Here is a 12,822-nt window from a genome sequence, read left to right on the forward strand (position 1 = left end):
TTATTAATAAATACTTATATTATAACTTATTAAAATACTTTAGTTATTAATAATTAAAAGTTAATAATAATTAATAATACTAACCATAGTAATACATTAATAATGAATAATTATAATGTAACTATTAATACCTTATTATAAGTATGATTTAAAAATGAATAATAAGTCATTAATAAATAAGTATAATATAACTTATAATATAATAATATGACTTAAACCTAAAGTGAAGATTAATCAAAAGATAATGTACAAGTCATGCGAATTTCACTGCTACCTACGGTCGTAAGGGAATGATGTCTAGGTTGCCATTTATGGGTAAGCTTGTGGATCTCGAATGCCATGACTTAGATTCTGGTCAAGAGTCCTGGGCTCCCGGTTACATCTGGTCATTCCTGACTTATTTGATAGCAACGAAGTTTGAGTAAAGTTGTACAACATCTTAAGAAAGATTATAACCCGAACTTCCTAAATTTGGAAACTTACTATAAATGGAAACTTTCCAAAAATAGTAGCTTTTCGAAAATAGAACTCTTTTAGAAAACCAATATCATTAGTATAGTTACTATACTTATGTCTATTAGACAATATCTGATCGTGCATTCTATCTCTAGGTTGAGATCTCGATCACGTTCGTCCGTTCAATCCTCTCATTTGTGGAATATCTCTTCTGTGCTATTTAAGGTGATTTCATAGCCCCATTTTCTTTTACTGTTTTTATATATATTGGGGTGAGACACATGCTATCTTTTAAATGTTTTACATGTTAGACACAAGTACAAAATCTTAAAATGCCATGTTATATGCTTAAGTCATATTAAATTCCCCTTAGAGTAATATCGTTAATTGCTATGTTTAGTGAGCTTACTTATTATGAATAGCGCTGTTGAGGGTAATGTAACACCCTAGGCAAATCCCACATCGCCCACGAACATGAGTGATCATGGGATTATAAGGTAATACTCACGCTTAAATGACACAACGCGTTTTGGGATCACAGGCTGAGTAGAAGTGCGAGTACGTTGTGGTTAAGCGTGCTCGGGCGAGAGCACTACCAAGATGGGTGACCTCCTGGGAAAGTGCTTCTCGTGTGTGGTCGCCAAGAAAAAGCCGTGCGCCTGCGGGCAAAGCGGACAATATTGTGGTCATGTTAAGCTGGGGTGTTACAGAATGGTATCAGAGCCACTCATGTGCCGTTGGGGTTGGTGGGGCAAACCTCATCGAGGACGATGAGTCCCTAAGGGGGGGTGAATGTAACACCCTAGGCAAATCCCACATCGCCCACGAACATGAGTGATCATGGGATTATAAGGTAATACTCACGCTTAAATGACACAACGCATTTTGGGATCACAGGCTGAGTAGAAGTGCGAGTACCTTGTGGTTAAGCGTGCTCGGGCGAGAGCACTACCAGGATGGGTGACCTCCTGGGAAAGTGCTTCTCGTGTGTGGTCGCCAAGAAAAAGCCGTGCGCCTGCGGGCAAAGCGGACAATATTGTGGTCATGTTAAGCTGGGGTGTTACAGGTAACGCCTCTGTCCATTAACCTATGGTTGTGGACACATAATAATGATTTGGGGCCAGAAAGAGCCTTGGGGTTACCGTTTAGTCTCGATATTACAATTCGGCATATATTTTAAAGATTGATATGATGAATGTCAGTCTATTTTATTGAAATCTTGTGGTCTTAACAATTCATGAATAATTATAAACCTATGATATCACTCAACCTTTGTGTTGACTTTTTAAAGCATGTTTTGTCTCAGGTAATTAAGCTGCTGATAATGTGGATTGCTAGCTTTACATGGGAGTCTGCATAATATCATCATTTATTTTAGTTTCATTTAATACATTGTTATTTCAATGTAAAGACAATATTTACTTCCGCTGCAAATAAAGAAGTTTACTTTTATAAAACGTCTCATATATAGTCATTCTCGTTTATGTACAATACTTGTTTTGATATAATTGGTCACAAATACCCCCGGCCCTATTTGGGGGTGTGACAGATTGGTATCAAAGCAGGTTGAGTATAGAGAACCAGGATTGCTTTTTATGTGTGCCTTATACAAATAGGTACCTTAGCAATGTAGGACTATACCTCTCCTTGACCTTAGTGCTTTTAATTAACACGTTTATGTGTTATCTGCTTATACTTACATCCTTTATTTCTTTCTTAGAATGTCGAGCCAGTCAGGAAACTCAGTTAACTCTCCTAAGTACTCTCCAGCTACTCTACCACACTCTAATGACTCTGCAGACTCTGCTGATTCACCAAAGTATAAGCCAATGAGTACTCCTGAGTGGGAAGCTTACAAAAGTCTCCCAAACTACGACAGTGACTTCTCAGACTATGAGCCTGAAGAAGAGCCCACTCCTAAGGAGGCATCTCTAAAAAGAAAGCAACCAGAAACTGCTACTGCTGATGAAGCCGGTCCATCAAAAAGGGCTAGCTCACCATTCTGTAATAACATGGAACATGTGCTGAACAAATGTGATCTCATAAACCTTCAGCGCAGTAATGAAAAGTGTAAGAAAGCTTTACGTCGCCATGTTGCTTGAATTGAAGTGCGTTTAAACAGTTTGGAGAAAGAGAACAAGGTCTTGAAAGAGATCCTAATAGACTCCTTTGCCACTCAAACTGAGAGACTAGAGAAGCTTGTTCAAAACAACTTGAAGGGGTTGAGAGAAGAGATCTTGAAGGTAAAGGCATATGAGGAACATGGTACACGATGGGGAAAACAGTCCATGGCTTATTTGGAAAAGGACATGGAAGCTAAAATGAAAGTGGAGAGAACTCGTGTCGATAATCGGTTTGCTATGATGGACTACTATCTCAATGTGCTCAGATGCAGGGTTGATAACTTCTATAACAACCTTGAGTACCTTGATGATAAGCAGAAGGAAAAGAATGACATAGTGGAGAAGTTCATGAAAGATGCCCAAAACTCTCTCATGGACAAAAAGAAGAAGGGTCCCGATCCTAAGTAGGAGTCATGTCTACTAGGATATCTATCCATGTTTTTCCATTCCTTAGTTGTTAATTTTAAATTCATAGTTGATTGTAACGGCTTTGCCCGCGTATTTCCCTTTTTCAGTTCAGTGTAATAAAGAGGATTTTCCTCTAGAACTTATTAATAAAAGTTGTTATGTGTATTAATGACTTGCCTTGAATTTATTACTACAAGTGTTATATGAACTTAATGATCACCTGTCATAAAATGTTTAGACGTTACCACTCTATTCATCTAACTCGATTTGTCTATGTCTCTTGAAGGAAATGGTTCGCCCACGACCTCCAGCTACTCCAACTTATACCTTAACTGCAGAGCAATTTCAGCAGCTACTCGCTGCAGCTCAAGGCGGTGGTGCTGCTCAAGCTCTGTCCCACAATATTACTTGCTCCTACAAAAATTTTATGGATTGCAAGCCTACATCTTACAACGGAACTGAAGGACCAATCGAATTGATTCGTTGGTTCGAGAAACTTGAATCCGTGTTTCGCATCAGTAACTGCTTAGAAGCTGATCGTATTAAGTATGCCACCCACACCCTTTCTGGGAGTGCTCTGACCTGGTGGAATGCCCATTGCCAAACTGTGGGGATTGATGTTGCTAACGCTACTCCATAGGATACCGTCAAGAATGATGACCGATAAGTACTGTCCTAGGAATCAGGTCCAGAAATTGGAGGCCGAATTCTATGGACACGTGGTAAAGAATGACGACATAGAGTCATACAATCATAGTTTTCTGGAACTAGCATCCTTGTGTCCATATATGGTCACCCCCTTATACAAGATGATAGAAAAGTATGTTGAGGGTCTACCTTCTGATATCCAGGGGAATGTTATATCTGCTGGTAAGGAAACTATTGAGGGTGCTATGATGTTAGCCCAAGATTTAGTTATGGCTGCTAGAAGAAAGAAGGCAATTAGTAAACAAGCTGAGGTAAAGACAGGGGATAACAAAAGAAAGTTTGACAATCAGAGTAATAGTCCCAGCCAGAACTCAGGTAAGAAGCCAGCTGATGGGAAACCTAGATGTAACCGATGTGAGAAAAACCACTATGGGAGATGTATGGTACCGTGCACCAACTGCAAGAAAACAGGTCATCTTGCCAAAAACTGTAGACTTCCTGCTACTACAGTTTCTGCTGCAAAGGCCTATGTCCCTACCTGCTATGGTTGTGGGGAAAAAGGTCATATCAAGCCTAACTGTCCAAAGAAGAAAACTGATTCTGGTAATGCTAAAGGCAGGGCTTTTGTCATGACTACTGAAGAAGCCCGTGATGATGATGAAGTGATAACGGGTACGTTCCTTGTTAACAACTTCTACGCTACTGTTCTATTTGATTCTAGTGCTGATAGAAGTTATGTTTCTACTGAATTTTGTGCCTTATTCACTGAAAAACCGCAAGCCTTAGAAATTAAGCGTCTTGTAGAAGTAGCAAATGGTAAACTTATGAAAGTAGACAGTGTTTATAAAAATTGTGATCTGATTCTAGCCGACAAAGACTTTAAGATAGACTTATTGCTAGTCGAGTTGGGAAGCTTTGATGTAGTTGTAGGGATGGATTGGTTATCCCCAATAAAGGCGGGAATTATGTGCTTCGAAAAAACCATTAACATTCCCCTTGAGAATGATGAAACCTTAATCATTCAAGGAGAAAAGAGTGGTTCGAAACTTAACCTCATTTCATGCATCAAAACCCGCAAGTATCTAATGAAAAGGTACCAAGCCATTCTAGCTCATGTAAAGGAAGTCAAACCGGATGAGAAACGAGTTGAAGATGTACCGATAGTTAGAGACTTTCCTGAAGTGTTTCCTGAGGAACTCCCTGGTCTTCCACCCCAAAGACAAGTTGAGTTTCAGATTGACTTGACTCCCGGTGCTGCACCTATTGGAAAGGCACCATACCGATTAGCTCCATCAGAGATGAAGGAATTATCCAACCAACTCTAGGAACTCTTAGACAAGGGTTTCATTCGTCCTAGTTCGTCTCCGTAGGGAGCACCCGTTCTCTTTGTTAAAAATAAAGATGGCACGTTGAGAATGTGTATCGATTACCGTAAACTCAACAAGCTGACCATTAAGAACCGTTACCTACTTTCGCGTATTGATGATCTGTTTGACCAATTACAGGGTTCAAGTGTCTATTCGAAGATTGATCTTAGGTCGAGTTATCATCAATTGAGGGTCAAGGAAGCTGATGTTTCTAAGACTGCTTTTCGAACTCGTTATGGACACTACGAGTTTCTTGTCATGCCTTTTGGATTAACCAATGCTCCTGCTGTATTCATGGATCTTATGAACCGTGTATGCAAACCTTATCTTGACAAATTCGTGATCGTTTTCATCGATGATATCTTAATCTATTCCAAGAGCGAGAAAGAGCATGAGCAACATCTGCGATTAATTCTAGAACTCTTAAAGAAGGAACAGCTGTACGCCAAATTCTCCAAGTGTGAATTTTGGTTGAGAACCGTACAATTCCTCGGGCATGTAGTTGATAGTAATGGAATACATGTCGATCCTGCAAAAATCACCGCTATCCAGAACTGGGAAGTACCTAGAAGTGCGAAGCATATTCGTCAATTTTTGGGACTTGCTGGTTATTAGCGAAGGTTTATCAAAGACTTTTCTCTTATAGCCAAACCTCTCACCAAGCTAACACACAAGGGGAAGAAATTCGAGTGGTCCGAGGAACAGGAATCTGCTTTCCAGATTCTAAAGGATAAATTGACCACAGCCCCGATTCTATCATTACCTGAGGGCACTGACGATTTTGTAGTCTATTGCGATGCCTCGAATCAAGGTTTCGGATGTGTTCTGATGCAACGTAAAAAGGTTATCGCCTATGCATCTAGACAGTTGAAGAAACATGAGAAGAACTATACCACACACGACTTGGAGTTAGGAGCTGTGGTATTTGCATTGAAGATGTGGAGACATTACCTCTATGGGGTTAGAATCATGGTGTTTACCGATCATAAAAGTCTTCAACATATTTTTGACCAGAAGCAGCTAAACATGAGGCAAAGGTGTTGGATCGAGTTTTTAAATGACTACGACTGTGAGCTTAAATATCATCCTGGAAAGGCAAATGTAGTAGCCGATGCCCTTAGTAGAAAGGATCGTGCCAAACCAATCCGAGTCCGAGCTTTAAATGTGCGTATTCGTACTAATCTTACATCTCAAATCCATGAGGCACAACTTAAGGCATTGAAGGAGGAGAATGTCCAACTCGAGGGACTTAAAGGTCTCGAAAAGAAATTTGAAACCAAGGAAAACGGAACACGTTATTTCAGTGGCCGAATCTGGGTCCCAGTTTTTGGAAACATACGAGAACTAGTCTTGGATGAAGCACATAAGACTAGATATTCTATTCACCCAGGCTCTAGTAAAATGTATCAGGATGTGAAAGAGTTTTATTGGTGGCCTAACCTGAAATCAGACATTGCTACGTATGTTAATAAGTGTCTGACTTGTTTGAAAGTCAAAGCCGAGCATCAGAAGCCGTCTGGTTTACTTCAACAACCGGATATTCCGCAGTGGAAGTGGGAATGCATCACTATGGATTTTATCACTAAGTTGCCCAAGACTTCTAGTGGCAATGATACTATTTGGGTCATAGTGGATCGTCTTACTAAATCTGCACATTTCTTACCGATGAAGGAAACTTACAAGATGGAGAGATTGTCACAACTATACATTAAAGAGGTCGTCTCCCGTCATGGAGTACCTATCTCCATCATTTCTGACCGCGACAGTCGATTCATTTCTAGATTCTGGAAATCTCTACAATCTGCACTTGGAACTCAACTCGACATGAGTACTGCTTATCATCCGAGAACTGATGGTCAAAGTGAACGAACCATCCAAACGTTGGAAGATATGCTACGTGCTTGTGTTATCGATTTTGGCAAAGGATGGGATAGACATTTGCCTTTGGCTGAGTTTTCTTACAATAACAACTATCACTCAAGTATTAAGGCTGTACCATTTGAGGCTTTATACGGGCGAAAATGTAGATCTCCACTGTGCTGGGATGAACTTGAAGATAGACAGTTAACTGGTCCTGAAATCATACATGAAACTACAGAAAAGATCTTTCAGATTAAGAAACGATTAGAAACTGCCCGTAGCCGACAGAAAAGCTATGCTAATAGTAATCGGAAAGATATAGAATTCCAAGTCGGTGATAAGGTCATGTTGAAAGTATCTCCTTGGAAGGGCGTTGTCCATTTTGGCAAGAGAAGTAAACTTAGCCCACGATTTGTTGGACCTTTCAAGATTACTGAAAGAATTGGTCCAGTAGCGTATCGATTAGAATTACCCTCTGAGCTTAATAATGTACATGATGTATTTCATGTCTCGAATCTTAAAAAGTGTCTTGCTGATGACACACTCGTTATTCCATTAGATGATATCTGCATTGATGATAAAATGCATTTCGTTGAAGAACCGATAGAGGTTATGGATCGTGAGGTTAAAGACTTGAAACAAAGTACTATTCCCATTGTTAAGATCCGCTGGAATTCACGAAGAGGCCCCGAGTATACCTGGGAACGTGAAGACCAAATGAAGTGGAAATATCCTCATCTTTTTCCAACCGCTGATGCATCGGAGGAGTCTTCCTGAAACTTCGGGACGAAGTTTAAATTAACGGGGAGGTACTATAACAACCCTCACTTTTCCATTCTAAATTTACTAATTTACCCTTAGGATTTCTTTTTCTGATCCTATATACTGTCACTAGGGTTGTTACTGAGATATTAAGTGCTCGTAAAATATAAACCTAAACCCTAACCATAATTCATGACATAAAACCCTAAACATTTATTAATATTATAAGCTTAACCCTAATTAGTAATCACTACTATAAACCTCAATTATTCAAAACCCTAACCCTAAATAGTAACTCATTATATAAACCCTAATTAAAAAAAAAATTATTTAAGTACATAAAGTATTAATAATATGTATATATATGAAACTTGTATTAACTTTGTTAATAATGAAAGTGTTACATAACTAACTTAGTAAAAAAATATATATATATATATAAGTAATGTGTCACAACTATAGATAATAAAAACTATAAGTTGATAATTTAAAAATAAAAGTTTAATATTGTTAATTACCAAAAATATAAAAAAATATGTATAAATTCGTAATTAATAATTAAATAAAAATAAAAATGAAATCCTAAAATTCTAGATTGATCTCATCATCTTATCTACAAAAAAAAAAAAAAATGTTTATATGTTTGAATTTAATCTTTGCCGAAGTTTTTTTTTTAAAAAAGAGATAAATCAATTTTTTTTTACCTAGTCCAATGTATTTAAACAAGAAAAAGACCACATCCAAAAAAAATACCACTTCAACAAATATGATCCCAAAATTGTAGCAAAGTCCATCGGCATTTTTTTTTATTTTATTTTCCTTTTATTTAATTTGTCAAATATCTTCCTATATATACTACTACTAGTTCATTATTTTTTTTATAATCACTCACAAAAATAATCATTCTCTCAAGAAAATACGCAGCAAAATTTGAGGTATCCTCTCATCCATTTTTTTTTCGATCTTATTTTTTTATTTATTTGCCGAGTACATATTTTTTTATTATTTAAATTCGTATTAAATTAAAACAACATCAAAAATCTATATGATCATACTTTAATTAATCTTAAGTATTATGGAATGTATTAGAACTATTTTTACTGATTATATATTCGGTTTATAATTAAAATACATTTAAAAACGAATTTTTACTATATATGAATGTAAATTCGAATTAAATATGTAATAATTATATATAATTGATAAAAATAATTTTTGCAGGTTCATTAATTATTATATGATATAAAATTGATCAGAAATAATTATTGTATAATTTATAAATATATAAAACGAATTATTAGGTAATATGGGAATATATATATCGTAGAACATGTAAAAATTTAAAAGTAATTGTTATAAATACTTATAATTCATTATGATAATTTTTACTAAAGCTATTAGTCATATAAATATTATTGAATACGAAAAGTTAATTAAAATATCATTTTATACATTTATCCTATATTTAAATTATTACCGAATTAATCTAATGAATAAAAATGAATTTAAATTGAATAAAAATATTCACAACAGTTATTTTTGTTTATAAATTATTTATAACAGTAGTAACACTTATGAAAACAATTATAACAAGTTTTGGAATATTATCCATATTTAAATACGAATTACCTATTAATTAAACACAAAACTATGAGAAATTCGTAATAAATATTAAACAGAAAGAAAAAATAATTATAAATTTTTTTCTGAGATTAATATACTTGGAAAAAGCTGAGAAAATTATTAAAATAAATAAATAGGTCGATCTATTATTTAATATGAATTTGTTTGTGTTTAAGTGTAAACCGAGAAGGAAACGAAAAAGAAATACAAAATAAATACCAAAGTGTATTAAATCTGATCATACGAAATTTTTATATAATCATTAGGATGTATAGGTACTGTAAAAATTATAAAAATTAATTTTAAAGTAATTTATCTTATTTATTCAATTATAGGCTGAATTTAAAGAGTAAATGATAAGATAACATTAATTAAATAATATACTTATATAAAATTCGTATTTATAATTTTTATAACATATTTACAGAATATAGAACCTATAAAAAATATAAAATTATTTAATTGATTCGATTTAATATTTATTACCTAATTAACCTTGAATTATATAAATTGGATATGTATAAAAATAAAAATGGGAAATAAAATATAAAAACGAGATATATTTATTTTATAAGATTTTTCACAGTTTAAAATACCTAAATAAACTCATAAAAATTTTATTTATATTTATTTGGTATTTATTGTAATTAAAAACGAATTTAAGGAAATAAATAATAAGTATAATTAAGTTAATAATAATAATACTAATACATTATTAATAAATACTTATATTATAACTTATTAAAATACTTTAGTTATTAATAATTAAAAGTTAATAATAATTAATAATACTAACCATAGTAATACATTAATAATGAATAATTATAATGTAACTATTAATACCTTATTATAAGTATGATTTAAAAATGAATAATAAGTCATTAATAAATAAGTATAATATAACTTATAATATAATAATATGACTTAAACCTAAAGTGAAGATTAATCAAAAGATAATGTACAAGTCATGCGAATTTCACTGCTACCTACGGTCGTAAGGGAATGATGTCTAGGTTGCCATTAATGGGTAAGCTTGTGGATCTCGAATGCCATGACTTAGATTCTGGTCAAGAGTCCTGGGCTCCCGGTTACATCTGGTCATTCCTGACTTATTTGATAGCAACGAAGTTTGAGTAAAGTTGTACAACATCTTAAGAAAGATTATAACCCGAACTTCCTAAATTTGGAAACTTACTATAAATGGAAACTTTCCAAAAATAGTAGCTTTTTGAAAATAGAACTCTTTTAGAAAACCAATATCATTAGTATAGTTACTATACTTATGTATATTAGACAATATCTGATCGTGCATTCTATCTCTAGGTTGAGATCTCGATCACGTTCGTCCGTTCAATCCTCTCATTTGTGGAATATCTCTTCTGTGCTATTTAAGGTGATTTCATAGCCCCATTTTCTTTTACTGTTTTTATATATATTGGGGTGAGACACATGCTATCTTTTAAATGTTTTACATGTTAGACACAAGTACAAAATCTTAAAATGCCATGTTATATGCTTAAGTCATATTAAATTCCCCTTAGAGTAATATCGTTAATTGCTATGTTTAGTGAGCTTACTTATTATGAATAGCGCTGTTGAGGGTAACGCCTCTGTCCATTAACCTATGGTTGTGGACACATAATAATGATTTGGGGCCAGAAAGAGCCTTGGGGTTACCGTTTAGTCTCGATATTACAATTCGGCATATATTTTAAAGATTGATATGATGAATGTCAGTCTATTTTATTGAAATCTTGTGGTCTTAACAATTCATGAATAATTATAAACCTATGATATCACTCAACCTTTGTGTTGACTTTTTAAAGCATGTTTTGTCTCAGGTAATTAGGCTGCTGATAATGTGGATTGCTAGCTTTACATGGAGTCTGCATAATATCATCATTTATTTTAGTTTCATTTAATACATTGTTATTTCAATGTAAAGACAATATTTACTTCCGCTGCAAATAAAGAAGTTTACTTTTATAAAACGTCTCATATAGAGTCGTTCTCGTTTATGTACAATACTTGTTTTGATATAATTGGTCACAAATACCCCCGGCCCTATTTGAGGGTGTGACAGATTCAACTTTCCGAAAACCCGACTTTTGAACCAGAAGTAATCATTGAGCACCCGGAGGATATTCAAGGACAATTCAAAGATCCTGAACCACTGATTATTCCTCCTGAACCACCAATCATTCAACCAGAGGTTGTCGAGGAAGGAACCATTAAATCAGAATCCTCTAATGATTCAGATTCAACAATTTCAATCATGGAAAATCAGGAACCTCTAAGTATGGAGAATCGAATGCGAGCCACCCGCACTGGCCAAGGTCACGCCATTACTCAACCAGACATTAATGCGCCAGATTATGAAATCAAAGGACAAATCCTACACATGGTAACTAATCAATGCCAATTTAGTGGTACGCCAAAAGAAGATCCAAATGAACATCTTCAAACCTTTAAAAGGATTTGTACTCTATTTAAAATCAGAGAAATTGAGGATGAATAGATCTATCTCATGTTGTTTCCCTGAACTTTAAAGGGAGAAGCCAAAGATTGGTTAGAATCGTTACCTGAAGGAGCGATTGACACATGGGATGTTTTAGTTGAGAAATTTCTTAAACAATTCTTTCCGACATCTAAAGCCGTGAGACTTCAAGGAGAAATTGTTACGTTCGCGCAAAAGCCAAATGAAACATTATATGAGGCGTGGACAAGATTTGAAAAGTTGTTGAGAGGATGTCCTCAGCACGGTTTAGACACTTATCAAATAGTACAAATATTCTACCAAGGATGCGATGTTGCTACACGAAAAGACATCGACACAGCAGCTGGTGGTTCCATTATGAAGAAAACCGCAACTGAAGCTCACAAAATTATTGATAATACAGCATCCCACTCATATGAGTGGCACCAGGAAAAAGATATCTTTCGTTCATCTAAAGCGGCTAGAGCCGATTCTAGCCATGACTTTGATTCCATTTTCGCAAAGTTAGATGTTGTCGATAGACGAATGGAAAAAATGACTAAAGATATTCACGCGATACGAATCAGTTGCGAGCAGTGTGGGGGACCACATTTGACGAAGGATTGTTTTGGTGTTGAGCAAACAATGGAACAACGTGAGAATGTCTCCTACATGAACCAAAGGTTGGAAAATAATTATCAACCGCCAAGGAATAATTTCAACCGACCTTACAACACCCTTTACAATCCAAATGGGCCCAACAATAACTCGTATAACCAACAAGGTCCTAGCAATCAGCAAAGACCTGGTTTTCTTAATAAGCCACCATAAACCGACGAGAAAAAGCCAAATCTGGAGGAAATAATGACAAAGCTCATGGAATCCCAAGCACAGTTTGTTGCATCTCAAAAACAAACTAATGAACAAAACTCGCAATCATTCAGACACCAACAAGCTTCTATCCAAAACTTGGAACAAGAAGTAAGTAACCTAGCAAGGTTAATTGGTAAAAGAAAGCCAGGGAGTTTACCGAGCGACACAAATACCAACCCTCGAAATGAAGCAGCCAAAGCAATTACCACCCGAAGTGGTTTGACAC

The 12,822-nt window shown here is 35.1% G+C and overlaps 1 non-coding gene across 1 annotated transcript; it reads right to left on the reverse strand.

The window, feature by feature from the left end:
* Positions 1–11,906: 11,906 nt before the first annotated feature.
* LOC139903640 (small nucleolar RNA R71) lies at positions 11,907–12,013 on the reverse strand. The gene has a single exon (XR_011778449.1). It is a non-coding gene; the product is annotated as a small nucleolar RNA R71 (small nucleolar RNA).
* Positions 12,014–12,822: the final 809 nt, after the last annotated feature.

The sequence above is a fragment of the Rutidosis leptorrhynchoides genome, chromosome 3, assembly GCF_046630445.1.
Source record: "Rutidosis leptorrhynchoides isolate AG116_Rl617_1_P2 chromosome 3, CSIRO_AGI_Rlap_v1, whole genome shotgun sequence".
In the NCBI taxonomy this organism is placed as follows: Eukaryota; Viridiplantae; Streptophyta; class Magnoliopsida; order Asterales; family Asteraceae; genus Rutidosis; species Rutidosis leptorrhynchoides.